Source organism: Xenia sp. Carnegie-2017, unplaced genomic scaffold (genome assembly GCF_021976095.1).
Source record: "Xenia sp. Carnegie-2017 unplaced genomic scaffold, XeniaSp_v1 HiC_scaffold_47, whole genome shotgun sequence".
Lineage (NCBI taxonomy): Eukaryota > Metazoa > Cnidaria > Anthozoa > Malacalcyonacea > Xeniidae > Xenia > Xenia sp. Carnegie-2017.
In genome coordinates this window covers 86,386-101,946 of record NW_025813512.1, presented here as the reverse complement: position 1 = coordinate 101,946, position 15,561 = coordinate 86,386, and the positions used below count along the sequence as shown (strand labels likewise).

Here is a 15,561-nt window from a genome sequence, read left to right as displayed (position 1 = left end):
CAGGTGATTAAAAATTCACATAAGATGCATTGGTTGCAATGAAGTTGAATGTGGAAGAAGCAAAAATTGATGGCAAAGAACTTTTTATGTCTTTTGAAGAATTACGATATCATTTAAAAGAATAAGAATAGCAATCTAGTAAAAGAAGCAATATCTGCCTTCAACATGAGACTTTTCCAATTATGTATAGTTACTTTGTACAAAATACTATTTTAGAAAAACTTGATTTTGAAGTCATTCACTGATATTTTTACCAAAAGACAAAAAAGCTTAACAACACATTTACAGTGTTAAGAATGCCGTTTGATATTTATTTCTAATATAGCTAAACATTACTTGACGAAATGTACGTTATTTTCCAGTAGATTTACCTCATTTAAATGTGTGTGTCTATTTCACAAAAAGCTGAAGCATTATTTTCAATATTTTATGTTTACGGTATCGTGGTTGTTTTCGCTGGTTGTCATTAATATAAGTAGTAATAGAGATCCGGATTCGGGAGGGAGCGAATGTTAAAATTTTCTCTCAAAGTGGAAGTTTTGACAACAAAAATCCGCCATTACCGCCATGTTTTTGACCACGGGGTCCAGGCCCCTTTGCCCCTCCAGGTTTTATAGAGCTCAATGGTAATGGCGGATTTTGGTGGTCAAAACTTCCACTTTAAAAATTTTTTTCAATATTCACTCCCTCCTGATTTCCAATACTGTTTATATGAACGATAACGAGTGAAAACAAACAATTACGATACCGACAGCATATCATGTGAAAATGCTTCATCATTGCGTGAAAACACAGTACACACACACATCAAAATAAAGAACATCGACGGTAGAGAAACGCATATTTTGGCTGTAACATTTAAGTTATTTTATGACATTTTAACCTTTTAAAAGTGAAAATCAAACGGCATTGGTAGACTTGTCAATCTCGTCAAACTTATACATTATTTCATGCTTCTGCGTGTTTGACTGTTTGTAAACAGTTTGGTGCAACTATTTTTCTTGCTCAAATGGATAAATCTGTGTAAAAATGCTCATAAGGAAGCGATAAAATGTTTGCTTCAGTCCTACGACATAAGTCAACTGAAAATTTACCATGGATAAGTATCATAAGTGTATTGTCATTACCTGATAATCTACTGAAAACTCATAAAGAAAGTATGTTGAACTAGAAGAGCTACAAAAAGAAAAATTCAAAACACCATGATACTGTTGCTTGGTAATTTGTATTTTGTAAACAGCTTGGCAGAATCTTGGACTATTACTGAACGGAACTACATTAATTTTCCATTGAAATTACAAACTTGAAAACTAAAGTGCATTGGTTTCTCTGACAAAAATACTGTCTATTGCTGCATGAAGGCAAAATAGTTATTTGACAGTGTAGGTGAAGAAATTTATCAAGTTCTATAGATATTATTGTGCATTACTTACAGTTTTTTGGAATTGTGTAATATATGTCAAGAACAAGATATAATTTTTCAAAAATGCTAACCCCTTCGAGCACTACTACTCCTGTGTTTTGCTTAAACAACTTACAGCTACCAATACTAATTATTTATATGTACAAACTAACATTTGGGAATTAAATGATAAACAACTTGTTAAATCTTTGTATATTACATCAAGCCTTTGAATTAGTTCGTTTTATCTCTTGGTAAAAAAATATTAATGAAAGACTTACAAATCAAGTTTCTCGATAATAGTATTTTGTACAAAGAAACTAAATAATTGGAAAGGTCACATGTTGAAGACAGACTTTGCTTTTTTGACTAGGTTGCTTGACCATGAGTAAATTTAAATTTGTTTACAATTTGTTTAAAGGATTCTTTTTATTGATTTCTACTAATTCTTCATACGACACAAAGAATTTCTTTGCCATCTATTTTTGCTTCTTCTACATTCAACTTCATTGTAACCAATGCATCCGATGTGAATTTGTGGATCACCTGGAATCATACCAAGTATGGATTTGATGAGATGAGACAATAATATGTTTAATTGTTCATGCATATTAATGATATAATCATAAGCTACTGTTGAACCAAAATTTCAAGGTAGAAACAAATCTTAGCACATTGTTCAACACACTACTTTTATCTTGGTTTTGAAGTAGTAACCTGTTTACTATAACAATAAATACTTCATTTGCAGAAACGCTAAGTAGTACTAGTAAAACTGTTTGCATAAATCCAATTTTCCAAACCCATTATAATTGTCTACACTATACAGTCAGTCAAATTGAGCAGGCAAACAGTTTAATAGTTAGTCTTATTATACGGCATATACCATAGTTCTCATTAGCCGTGTGGTTGCTGGCTTAGAATTGCGCCAACGTATCCTCTGCGTGTCGTAAAAGACGACTAAAAGGGGTTGGTGTAAGGAAGGGCATCCTACCGTAAAACTTTTGCTCCAACAAAATTCATGAACTTTGGAAAAGAAGACATGGCCCCCAGTTCCCGGCAGCCCTTCAGTGGGCAGGGGGTGCGAAGAATCTCCGGATCGAATGTTGGTGGAAGTGTAACCCTTCGGGTAGGCACAGTGAACGTTGGGACAATGAAGGGAAGGAGTGCAGAAGTGGCGGACATGTTGAAGAGAAGGAAAGTTGATGTGTGTGGGTTTCAGGAGGTAAGGTTTAAAGGTGAAGGTACGAGAGTCATAAAGGGTGAAGATAATGGAGCGAGATTTAAGTGGTGTTGGAAGGGAAACGGAAGTGGCATGAATGGTTTTGGCTTTGCGATAAGAGAGGATTGGGCGACAAAAATTTTGTTTCATGAGCCCGCGTCTCTCCGCTGACTTTGACCACCAAAATCCGCCATGTTTTTGACCACGCGGCCGCGCGCTAATAATTCATAGTAATTTTGTTGACGTTTCCCCTCCAGGTCTTATAGAACTCACTGAATAATACACTAGATCAGGGGTCTCCAAACTTTACAGCCGTAGGGCCACATGAACTTTCATCCAGCACGTTGAGGGCCGACGAGCCGTATACCGCTGGTCAAAGAGCGAATATTTTAATAAAACGAAGTACATAACACAAGCTTCATTAGTTAAGAAAATAGCTCCTTCATTAGCTCAAAAACCCTTGAAAGCACTTTTCCACAACTTAGCCATCTTACTGCAGTGTAATATGGTATGTCAACAGATTCTGTCTCAGTAGGAAGTTGGGACGAAAATTGACGTAAGCCACTCTTGCTAGTTGGCTTGCGTCATAATGTGAACTTTCTGCATAAAGTTTATTTTGTTTAATATTATTATTTTTTCTTAAGTGTCTCTGCGGGCCGCATCTGGCGTTGTATTAGAAAATAATATCTCGCAATTATTAGCAAATCGCGAAGGTTGCATCAACTTTGTTGCACTATTTATGAAATAAATCATTGTGACTATAGTTTTTAAGAAAAAAATTGCAGATCACGTCAATACATCGCCGTAAAATTGATTTCAAGTGTAGCTCGATTTGAAGGCATCAGCAGCGACGAAGGCTTAAGTTTCTGGTTTTTGCACCTATAAATATCGTATCACAGGACAATCTGCGATTGTGTGGCTTAGTTCGTGTGGCAAATACAGCGATATCATACTCGATCTATGGATGTATTGTGCTGATTGATGTACAACAAGCATAACGATGAGCGGTATGAAATCTTTTTCAATATATTATTCTGTTTGATTGTACCGTCAAAATTATACTTTGCGTTAAATATTTACACTGTTTCAAATAAAGGTGTTAGCTATACTGTGCAAGTAACACAACGTATAATATAATACATAACTGCTGTTGTAATACATAACTGCTGTTAAGAAGCAAGGTCGTTTCGTATGTCTGCAATGCAAATATTTTTGTGTTCATTGAGTGAAACATTAGTGAATGGAATTAATTTTCTAAAGAGAATAATAACTTCCAAAAATTAGTTTTGTAGAAGTAAAAAATTCCAGCAGTCTTCGCTGCTTTAAAACTGATTTATAACTTTTTGATTAGTTAGATAAAAAGTATGCTTAGGTGGATTTTATGTAGCTATTAGATGCATGTATTGAGTATTTCTTAAAAGAGTATTTCTTATAAAGATCGATAATCCTTTTTTTTGAACTATATGCTATTAGCTTTGATATTTTGCAAACCTCAGACTAAAGTACGAAATATGTACTATCTCTATCTTTCGCGCCAATTCAGCAAGCTGATCTCTATAATATCTGTGACTTGTTTCATCATAATTCTGCAATTATTATCTAGTTAAAAACATTGTAAAACCACCATTTCATTAGCTAAAATTATTTAAGACATAAGTTTATTGTTCCATTTCAAGTGGTCATTTCTTATATTAAACTAACAAAATGAAACTGATAAACTGAATTAGTCATGGAATTGAGTAAACTGGAATATAGTAGTAACCATGCAGTCCTTTTTTACATTCTTTCTACATTATGACAACTGGCAAAACCAAAGCTCCAGAGGCATCAATAGTGAAAATAATTATCGTCTTCAAGTAGCATGTAAACACATTTAAATCAGCAATTTTTAATTCAAGAGAATTTATTGGTAGTTTCAAGACTATCCAACAGATTTCAGCTATGTCATTACTGACCTGATCATCTGAAATTACAAATGTAATTTATAAAACCTGGGAATTTTTTTTGCAAGAAACATATTTTCTATTCTAAATACAAAATTTAGACTGCTCATACATTTTAATAGAACAGGGATATTACAAAAATCAGTCAGAAATTGACACAGGTTACAAGCATAAATTAAATATTTTGCTCAGAATAAATAATTTAGGTTTGATATTTTCAGTAACAACAATGTGTAGAAAGTTTTATATGAATATACATGACTGAATGGTAAAAAAAAAGACAATAAAAATGTTGAAAACAGTAGCATAACATCACCATAACAGTTCATTAAGAACTGTGGGCAGTGGCCATATATACCACTGGTTTAGACTATGACAATACATTGCTTATATACACAGTCTATTTATGTATATGTGTAAAACACAGTCAAGACCAGCGGCGGATCTAGACCGATACAACCGATGCGAATGCATCGGTCAAAATATTTAGATATTAAAATCTGCGAGTTTGCATTTTAATGAAATAAATAGCAAATATTATTTTCGAATTATTTAAAACGCACATTTGACAGTGATATATTGTTTAGTTAACTTATAGATTTAGCAGTTTTAAGCTAAAATTTGTTCTAGAAATAACATTTGTGTTCTCCGATAATTTTGTCGTATTCCATGACACAAATAGCGAAAGAAAAGTCGATAAAATTTAGCGAAATTTTGTCGTGAATACATAATTAGTAAGTAATTTAATAGTATTCTGCCAGCACGTCACGGTAGATGGAAGAGGCATCGCTACGTCACAGTAGATTTGCGATGCATCGGTCCCGAGTCCTTTTCCGCGTGAGCCACAAAATGCCAGATCGATGTGTAGTTTTGGTTGTTCTAACGTAGCCAGTTTGGAGAAAGGCATTTCACTTCATCGCATACCATTTTTTAACGACGAAAGAAGCGAAGCTAAGCGTAGGAGAAAGCGATGGGTCAACTTTGTGAAAGCTACTCGCGATAAGTGGGTCCCCACAAAGAATTCCGCAGTTTGCTTGGAACACTTCACAAAAGATTCGTTTTCTCGGCAATTCGGCTTGCTTTCTGAATCAGAAAGTAATTTTGCACCCGACTCATTCGAGATGAATTCGGAATCGTTGCTTACCCGAGCATTTATCCTCGAAAAGATGACAATGAACTTACAACAAGAGATCGCAGAATGGTGAGTACGTTAAAATTATACATATGCATATCTAAATTTTACCTGGAATCTGTGTGAGAGTATATTTCATAACTACATGCCATTTTAGATGAAAAGAAAGTGGATGACTGATTATAAAAGAGAGATTGAATCAGAAAATATTCCAAGTACAAGTAGCGAACCTCAAGAGCAAATAGAAGAAACAACTTGTAATGAGCCTGTATTAGAGAAAGTAAACTTACATGATTATTACGCCACTGCTGTAAAGGTTAACGTAAATTATTGTTTTGTATATGTATTGCTGTTTTCCTAATTTAGGAAGTAGCTGTGCAATGTGAATTACAATGCCAAAATTGTTTAAAACTTGAAAAAGAGAAACGTCGTTACAGGAACTTATGGCTTGGGGCAAAGCATAAGCTTCAGTGAGGCAGAACTTATGCAAGCAGTTCTAATATGGATATGCTTGCAGTGGGTAAGTGTTTTTTAAAATAATACGCCTGTTAATTTTGTCTCAAACAAGTGCATTGGAGGGATTTCACTCAGTTCTTAACCAGTTTGCACCCAAAATGATAAGCTACTCTTTTCCTGGGATGTTCTTCAGGTATTCTATGAAACATGTGTGATGAAACACCAATGTGTCATTACAGTTTTTATTCCCTTGTGCCAATTTAAACTTTTTCAAGAAATTGAATGCAATTTTACATTTCATGAAGGCATATCCTTGCTGTAACTCACTTCAACAGCAATTTGGACAGGGATAATCAAGAGGTTAATGGAGTTCCCCAGGTTAAAGTGCATTATCCAAAATTTAAAAATGGTGAAGCTGTTGTAAGAAATGTAAATGTTGCTCAGGATTTTGGTAAGGTTATTTAATACATTTCTCCTACTGCCAGATATCATGTGTTTAATGCCATAATAATGAAAGCCTTAATAAGAAATGATTACCATAAAATAAAATTTTGAATAATTTGCACATTGCTTCTCCAGGGTATGTTGAAGATATTTATCAAGTGTTGTGCTCTGCACTCATTGATGAGGAAACATTGAGAAAAGCCAAAGGTGATCTTTTACGAATGACTCCATTGCAATGAATTCCATGTTGAGACAAGCAATCAAAAGTGAAGCTATCTCAAAAAAAGCAAGAAGAAAAAGCATGCCAGCTGTATATTTCCCCCCAACTAAGCCAGGTTTTACAAAAGGCATTACTTGCTTTGAGTTAATTTGAATCTTATTTTTCGAAGTGACTCACTTTATTGTTTGATATAGCTGAAGTATCACCTGTCCAAGAAATAATCACTAATCAGAGAAATGAGAGAGCAGCACCTCGATGCACTGTGTGCAAGAATTGGATGAAAGGCCATAAAAATATAATGAACTGTCCAAAAAAACGAAAGTAACCAGTTTTTTAGGACCTGGTGGTATGAGCCCAGTTAGTTGGGATTCAGTGAAGTGTGAATTGACTGCATGGACAGAATAAAGAGAAAAGAATTGTAATTTTATATGTTTTGTATAACAAGTATAAGTGTGAATCGAAGATGCAATAAATCAAGAGTGGCTTAAATCATTCCACACTTCACTGAATCCCTACTAGCTGGGCTCATGCAAACAACACCTAAAATAATATATAATGTTATGTTATTTTACAAATTGTCCTCTTCATACCCTGCAAAGTGTTCATTTTTTTTTAAATTAAAAGTTTTTCGAATAACATGGTAAGCACAAGCTGGAAGTGGAATTCTTTTGTCTCGAAGAATGCCATGTACCATTCTTGTAAATTGTCTATATGCAACAACTCGAAAAAACCTGAAAAGGCATAATACACAAGGTCCATTAAAACAGGTCTCTCGGGCAGTCAGTCGGTACGACTAGGACTGTTTATGGTTTGGGTTTGCTTTTGATGGCCGATCTCCAAGCCGCTCTGTTGCTTGCGGCCGTCTTCCAGTTGTTAGGTAGGATCTGTCTCACTTTCATGTGTCGTTTTACGACGTCTTTGTATCTGAGTCTGGGTCTTCCTTGGTTTCTCTTCCCTTCGCATAGTTGTGAGAACAGCAGTTGTCTTGGGAGTCTTTCCTGATCCATCCTGTATACATGCCCCAGCCAACGAAGGTTTCTTTCTATCAGAATATCTGCCATCGAGGGGAGGTTAGCACGTTTCAGGATTTCAACATTCGTGATCTTGTCCTGCTATTTGATGCTCATGATATCTCTCAGCTGTCTCATCATAAAAGCATGTAGTTTCTTTACCTGAGTTCTGTAGATGGTCCAGGTTTCTGCTCCATAAAGAAGGGTTGATAACACCACAGCTCTGTAGACTTTGCATTTTACCCTGACTGACACATGCCTATTGTTCCACAGTCTTTCCTGGAGCTTGCCGAATGCTGTACTTGCCTTCCCAATCCTGGCCTTCAGCTGTTTCTCGATTTTTGAAGATCTGGAAACAGTGCTTCCAAGATATGTGAAATCCGTGGCTTGGACAAGCGGGATTTGATCGATGGTGATGTCTTGTGGCTCAGGAGGGGGATTGTGAAGTTTGATCGGCTGATACAAGCACTCTGTTTTCTTGATGTTTATCTTAAGGCTGAACTGGGTAGCAGCCTTTGAGAATCTGTCAACAAGCAATTGTATGTCCGATGCAGTGTGAGCCACCAGAGCACTGTCGTCCGCAAACAGCATCTCTCTGACGAGGTGTTTTGTTGTTCGTGATTTTGCCTTGAAGTGGGAGACATTGAAGAGATCTGCAGCGTGTCTTGTCTGAATGTAAATCCCTTTGTGAATGTCTTTAAAAGCCACATGCAGCATAGCTGTCAGGTAGAGCGAGAATAACGTTGGAGCAAGAACGCAGCCTTGCTTCACACCATTCGTCACGGCAAATTCTGATGAAATATCTTTCCCTTGAACTACTTTTGCCTGCATACCATCATGAAGCTCCCTCACCAGGTTTACAACCTTGTTGGTGCAGCCAAACTTCTTCAGCACACTCCATAGTGCTTCCCTTGAGACTGTATCAAAGGCTTTGGTAAAGTCAATAAATACAGCGTAGAGTCCATTAAAACAGGTAGGAGTCCATAAAATACAAATTTTGCAAGTGTGCATTCATAGATAACCCAGACAGAAACATTTAACTAATAATTCTAACAAACCTTTGCTTCAAGAATCCTTTATGATATCTAACTCCATCTTGTCTTTGGTAAAGATTGGCAGCTAAATTTAATGCCCATCGATTGAGGCAAATGGCATCAAATCCTGGATGCTCTGTTATGCATTTTGGCTGCCTTCCTAATTCGGATACCACCATATGATCTTGCATTTCAATCATGCAATTGGCAATTTCGTGGCAGCATCTACATTCTTTTGGATTAACCAAGAGAAGAACACGGCAGTTACCACAATTGCACCTACGAAAGTTATCTGTCAAAAGCTTCGGCAACAATAAATAAACAAATTTTCCAATTTTTCTTACCAAGAATCAAGAGAAACTTCATTTTACATTCTGCGTTCGAGCTCTTCTGTTTGGCGTCTTTCTTCTTCTGTCTCTCTAATATAGTTTTCTAACCACTCTTCATCTGCAAGTGGTTCGTTTTCATACGCTTCAGCTTGGCCATACTCAAAATCGCCATCGGTGTTTCGGAGCGCATTTGATGACGATTGATCTTCGTCTTCTAAATCGAATTCCTGACTGTTCAATTCAATATTTTCCACTGTTGTTGCTGTACTCGACTCAGAATCAGATGTGGACATGTTTCGTACAATTTTTATATTAATTTCAAAGCAATATATCAAGAATTGTTATTTCACACTATGTTGTTTTGTATGCAGCGCATTCATACGTTCCTTAAATGACGTCACAAACCTCTCGTTTTAAGTCCCTCAGCGGCGCGGAAATTTCTCAAAAGCAAGCTAATTCAAACCGCAAAAACTTTGTTTTTCTTTTTACGAAATTTTTTCGAAATCATATTTTCCACAGTATAAACTTTAAAATTTCAACGAATTTGGAAATAACTGTATGTGCACTTTAAGAAACACATACATAGTCTTACACGTCTTATAGAAATTGAAAAAATGTTAGTCAAAATGTGTATATTTAGCCCATGAACTTTCTTTAAGCGTGTAAAATATTTTATGAATTTGAACTACAAAGTGTAGTGATAGATGGATATTGCTAGCAGGGCGGATCTAGAGTATGTCAAATCCGTCGCACGACTGATGTTTGAAATTCAAAATTACGTATTCATATTAATTAAAAATTCATTAATTATTCTTACTTTATTATCGCATTTACTTCGTGATAAAAATCCAGCTTTATTGATTATTGAAAACTAATGATTAATGCAATGAATATCTCGTTGGTAACCAGATCAGTTCCACAATTGCGATTACATAAAATATCAATGCCAAGCACAAAAACTTTTAGAAATTTTATTTTTAAAACATGCTGCAAACTTGTTTGGTATACGGATATAAGACACCTAGAATCAATCCTACCAAACAAAAACTCAAAAAAATTACATACCTACTTATAATATATTTCCAGTCGACTTAAGTCGTAGGGGTAAGCTAACTTTTTCTAACTCCTTTTTGGACATTTTAACTAAGATTTACCCATCTATTCAAGAAAGACAGTTGCACCAAACTGTTATCAAACAGTCATAAACACAAGTATTGCGCATGGGATTATGCAAGTTTAACAACACATTGACAGTGTAAAGAATGCCGTTTGATATTTATTTCTAATATAGCTAAAGCATTATTTGACAAAATATACGTTATTTTACAGTAGATTTACCTCATTTAAATGTGTGTGTCTATTTAACAAAAACCTGAAGCATTATTTTTAATATTTTATGCTTACGTTATCGTGGTTGTTTTCGCTGGTTGTCATTGATATAAGCAGTAATAGAGTTCCGGATTCGGGAGGGAGCGAATGTTAAAAATTTTTCTCAAAGTTGAAGTTTTGACAACCAAAATCCGCCATTACAGCCATGCTTTTGACCACGGGGTCCAGGCCCTTTTCCCTCCAGTTATTATAGAACTCAATTGTTTAAATGCATGAATGATTTTCTTTTGTAAAAATATGAAAATATGACAAAATTTATTTTCAGGAGGGGTGGACTCAATTTTTTTGTAATAGTTCTTTCTGTTCTGGAAAATGTGTTTAAATTCAACAATGTTGCTCTTTGTAAAATTACGAAAATATAATAAATTCATTTTCAGGGGGGTTGACTCACTTTTTTTGTAATAGTTCTTTTTGTTGTGGAAAATGTGTTAAAATGCATGAATTATGGTCTTTTGTAAAATATGGCTTTGTGATAAAATTCATTTTCAGGGGTGAATTCACTTTTTTGGAAAAGTTCCTATTGTTGTGGAAAATGTGTTCAAATTCATGAATGATGCTATTTTGGTAAAAATATGAAAATATGATAAAATTGATTTTCAGGGGGGTTTGACTCTCTTTTTGTAATAGTTCTTTTTGTTGTGGAAAATGTGTTTGAATTCATGAATTATGGTCTTTTTCGAAAATATGGATTCAGGAAAAATTATTTTCAGGGTGGCGGTTGACTCACTTTTTTGTAATAGTTCTTTTTGTTGTGGAAAATAAGTTCAAATGCATGAATTATGGTCTTTTTCTAAAAATATGGCTTTGTGATAAAATTCATTTTCAGGGGTGGATTCACTTTTTGGAAAAGTTCCTATTGCTGTGGAAAATGTGTTCAAATTCATGAATGATGCTCTTTTTGTAAAAATATGAAAACATGATAAAATTCATTTTCAGGTGGGGTGGACTCAATTTTTGTGTAGACGTTCATTCTGTTGTAGAAAATGTGTTTAAATGCATGAATGATGCTCTTTTTGTAAAAATATGAAAACATGATAAAATTCATTTTCAGGGGGGTTGACTCACATTTTTTGTAATAGTTCTTTTTGTTGTGGATTTTTAACAACTAGCATTTTATTATAAAAGCTTATTGTTTTAAAAATAAGTGATATTATTACAAATAATGTAATAACAGACTTTTTGTTGTAAACAATGTGTTCAAATGCATGAATTATGGCTTTTTGTGAAAATATGGAATTATGATAAAATTTATTTTTAGGGGGATGGACCATTGAGTTCTATAATAACTGGAGCGGCTAACTTTACTGGGACAAGGACGCCAAAAAATTGGCGGCCAACGGACGTATTTTCGCTAAACTGATCGCTTTGCAGAAAAATAATATTCTCGACCTCCACCTGGTGTCTATAGTAAACTATAAACAATTTTTCAAGAACAAACAGTATGTGGAGATGGGTAAAGGGTTACAATAAACTTGCATGGTTTGAAGTCTGAGCTTTTCTATATCTATGAACTGTCACTTGTAGTACCAAATTTCTAACTTTATTTATTACACAGAGGTTTGAATGGGGGTCTTCAGGGGGGTCTATGCCTGACAACTTGGTAGAAATTTTTAAAGACTATATCTGTTTTTGAATAGCATTATTGCAAAATAAATTTTACGTTCCTAGACATGCTAATGAGCCATATATTTGGCATGATAATGAGCCTAAATATTTGGCAAAACATTCAAGTATTGGTCACTTCATTTTTTTTTTGAAAAAAACGTAAGCAAAATGTGTTGTTTTTACGCAAAAACGATGCCCACAAAATACATTTTATATTGTTTCAAAACGATGAAAATGGCATTTTTAAGGCTCTGAAATTCAAAATTTCTCAGGGGAGAATGCCTCAGACCCCCCAGGTGCGGAGCGCCTCCGACGTTTTATGACTGATGTTTGCAAATATAGGAAAGTTGCAAAGTGAAAAAAAAGGGTAGAAGTATTAAAACTACAAATGAATTATAAACACAATTGGAAGCATTAGTGTTTTGATGATTATTTGCATTTTGCCCACTTCATATAGCAATTCAACAAAATCAAAATGTGCTACAACTTTACAAGTATTTGATGCAGTTGCACTTCATAGAACCACAAAAAGGTTAATTAAAGTAATTTCTATACAATATTGTTTATTTTCATTTACCAAACCTATGCAGACTTGAGTCTTTTTGAAATTTAATACGAAACTCAATTACAGAAAATCCGTAAATATCCAGAGATTTAATATTTACTTTTTAAAAACAAGTAAAATCCTACAATTGTGGCGAAAAAGCCATTGCCTTTCCACGAAAAAAGCAAAATAGCAATGATAACAAATAAGCTAAATTCTCTCTCGTGAACCGTGGAGATGAACTATGATATAATTTTTGTATAGACTAAAGAGTTTAATCGATCAAACAAGTTTGACGCTGGTAAGAAAACGACACACATCTGCATTTGTTCATGTTTGTTATTTGGTTTTAATAATGAGCCAGAGCAAACACTCGAACGCTTATACGTCTATATGAATTTCATTCCACGAGCCAGTAATGTGCCCACTATTTTTTTCACTTTTGATGCGAGGTTTTTATATTTTTTCTTAGCTAGGTGCAGTTAAGGCGAGACCGATAAAGCACTTGAAAAACGCAAGTACATATACGTAAGAATGAAAAGTGCGCGAATATTCAGCATAATGAGTATAGGCATTGAGGATAGGCCATTTCCTATGATCGAAGTAGTAGCTTCTAGATTTAATCTCATACGTAAATTTAACGTCACAATGCGCGTTTGAAGCAACATTTGTTATAAAAATGACGACAGGTTTTGAGCAGAATACTTAGGATTAGAATACTTTTGAGCATCATCAATATCTTATAGAACATATTACAAGCAAGCTCAATAACAAAGAATAATATACTTCACAATGCGCGTTTGCAGTAACATTCGTTATAAAAAAGACCGCATATTTTGTAAAAGCCAAATGAACATATAATACAATGTGGGCGCTGTGCTGTATACTTTGTGTTGATTTGTGTTATGAAATTTTATACAAGAAACATATTGTACTTATAGCGATTATTATGTCAAGGCCGCTGAGCAGGAAGTTAATAGGCGCGTCCCCGATCATCGCCCGGGTTATTGCATTCCCCCCAGAAAATGGATGCGATACATATATCTGTGGTTGTATATGCCAGAAAATGGATGCGATACATATATCCCTTTGATATTTGAAACATTATGTAGAAACTAGAGAGTCAACAAAAAACGATGTACGTGTTGTTTGAGTTTGTCGTCAAAAGCAGGTATGTATTCTCCTTCTTTTCTTATTTATTTTTATTATATTAACTTTTTTCTATTTTTACTGTAATCAATTTTTGACTTTTAAGTTAAGCATCTGAATTAAGAAACTACAACCATGCTTTGAGAGTGTATAATGAAAGATGTTTGCAAGCAGAATACAGGAAATGGATAGGCATTATGACCAAGTTGTGGTAAGCTTTAAGTGCTACCCATTCAAGTTTACTTCTTCTAAATACAACACAATCATTGAAGCACTTATGACTGTTTGCCTGTTTCCTTGGAAATTTATTTAATGTTGAGATGGTAAATGTAGACATTTGTGTGATATTGTGCCAAGAGTTTTGGCATGGACAAACAAAATAGTTGGCAAGGGCAGCAGAAAAGTCCAAATTTAAACACCTGTAATGAAAAAACTGAAAGCATTTGTTGCATCCAAGCCAATCTTCACCATCATTGTTTTTGCATATTTTGCAAACACCAGTATTTCCTCTACAGCAAAACAAACAAAGGAATTTAAAATGAAAATTTAAGTTTCTCATGCACTATATAATGCGTTAAAGACTGGTTAAAACATACTCATGATTGTCATCATAGCAAGAGCTGAATATGGGTGATATTAATTTCTCTTTCTCTAATTCCATTTTAAAATTTCTGTTTAATCTTGAATTTTCACAAATACACCTTGGAAACTGTGGAAAAGAAATTGTTCAAATTGTAGAATACCGAGACAATAACAGAAACAATTCCAGTTCGAGACTGACTTTATTAACGTTAGTAGCAATATTTATAATGTAAGACATTAGGCGGTAACTATGACTAAAGGAAGCATTTTATATAAAATATGTATATATAATATGTAATATGTATATGTACAACGTAATGGAAGGGTGTATTGGACAGGAAGATTATTTAAAGCGTATGTTTTTTTTGACATCTCAAAGAGAACTATTTTACACAGCTGTTTTGAACAGATGTTCGCCGCAAAATTAACCTACATAAATAACCAGCAATAAATATTTTTATATATTTATATACATTGTGATTTGTGGACATGATTTGCATTGTGCAGAGATCTAATGCAATAACTATAAGACATAACCAATGAATAAATTAATAGAATAAATTGTTAAATGTCTGTGGGAGTGCTCACTTACCAGGCAATTGATTACACCACATTTTAAGCTGTCCTGCTGTGTGAAAATTAATGGTTCCATACATGGCCAATATCAAGAATGCCGACCAGTTTTATGTCAGCAATTTCACTAAAATTCATTTGCAGTACTGTAACAATCGAAGGAGAGCTTGAATACTGACAAGTTGTCATGCTAATGCATTTTATGTAAGGATTGTTACGGGCCTTTACGGCGTGACTTAAGATATTCAGAACGGATTCCAGCTGGATACACCACAAAAAGCAAGTCATACAAATTTTGAGCTGTTATTTTTATTAAATGTTGCTTTCGCTTCCATGATGCATAAAATCTAAACTGGCTTTCACAAGTTATATAAAATATGGAATTTTGAACTATAGCTGTTAATTGTATTCTAAGGCAGTCATGAATCCCATCTGGAATCTTGTGATACGTCGAATCATAAATAACATAAAAAAATGTAAAAAAAGTTCTTCAATTTTCTTCGCTCGATGCAGCTAAAATCAAATCT

The 15,561-nt window shown here is 34.4% G+C and overlaps 2 long non-coding RNA genes and 1 pseudogene across 2 annotated transcripts; 2 read left to right on the top strand and 1 right to left on the bottom strand.

Moving 5' to 3' along the window:
* Nucleotides 1-15,561, bottom strand: part of LOC124456401 — a 53,753-nt pseudogene that overhangs the window by 25,782 nt on the left and 12,410 nt on the right.
* Nucleotides 6,870-7,050, top strand: LOC124456412. The gene is made up of 2 exons (XR_006952262.1): nucleotides 6,870-6,934; nucleotides 7,014-7,050. It is a non-coding gene; the product is annotated as an uncharacterized LOC124456412 (long non-coding RNA).
* Nucleotides 13,755-14,084, top strand: LOC124456409. Its single transcript, XR_006952259.1, has 2 exons — nucleotides 13,755-13,901; nucleotides 13,986-14,084. It is a non-coding gene; the product is annotated as an uncharacterized LOC124456409 (long non-coding RNA).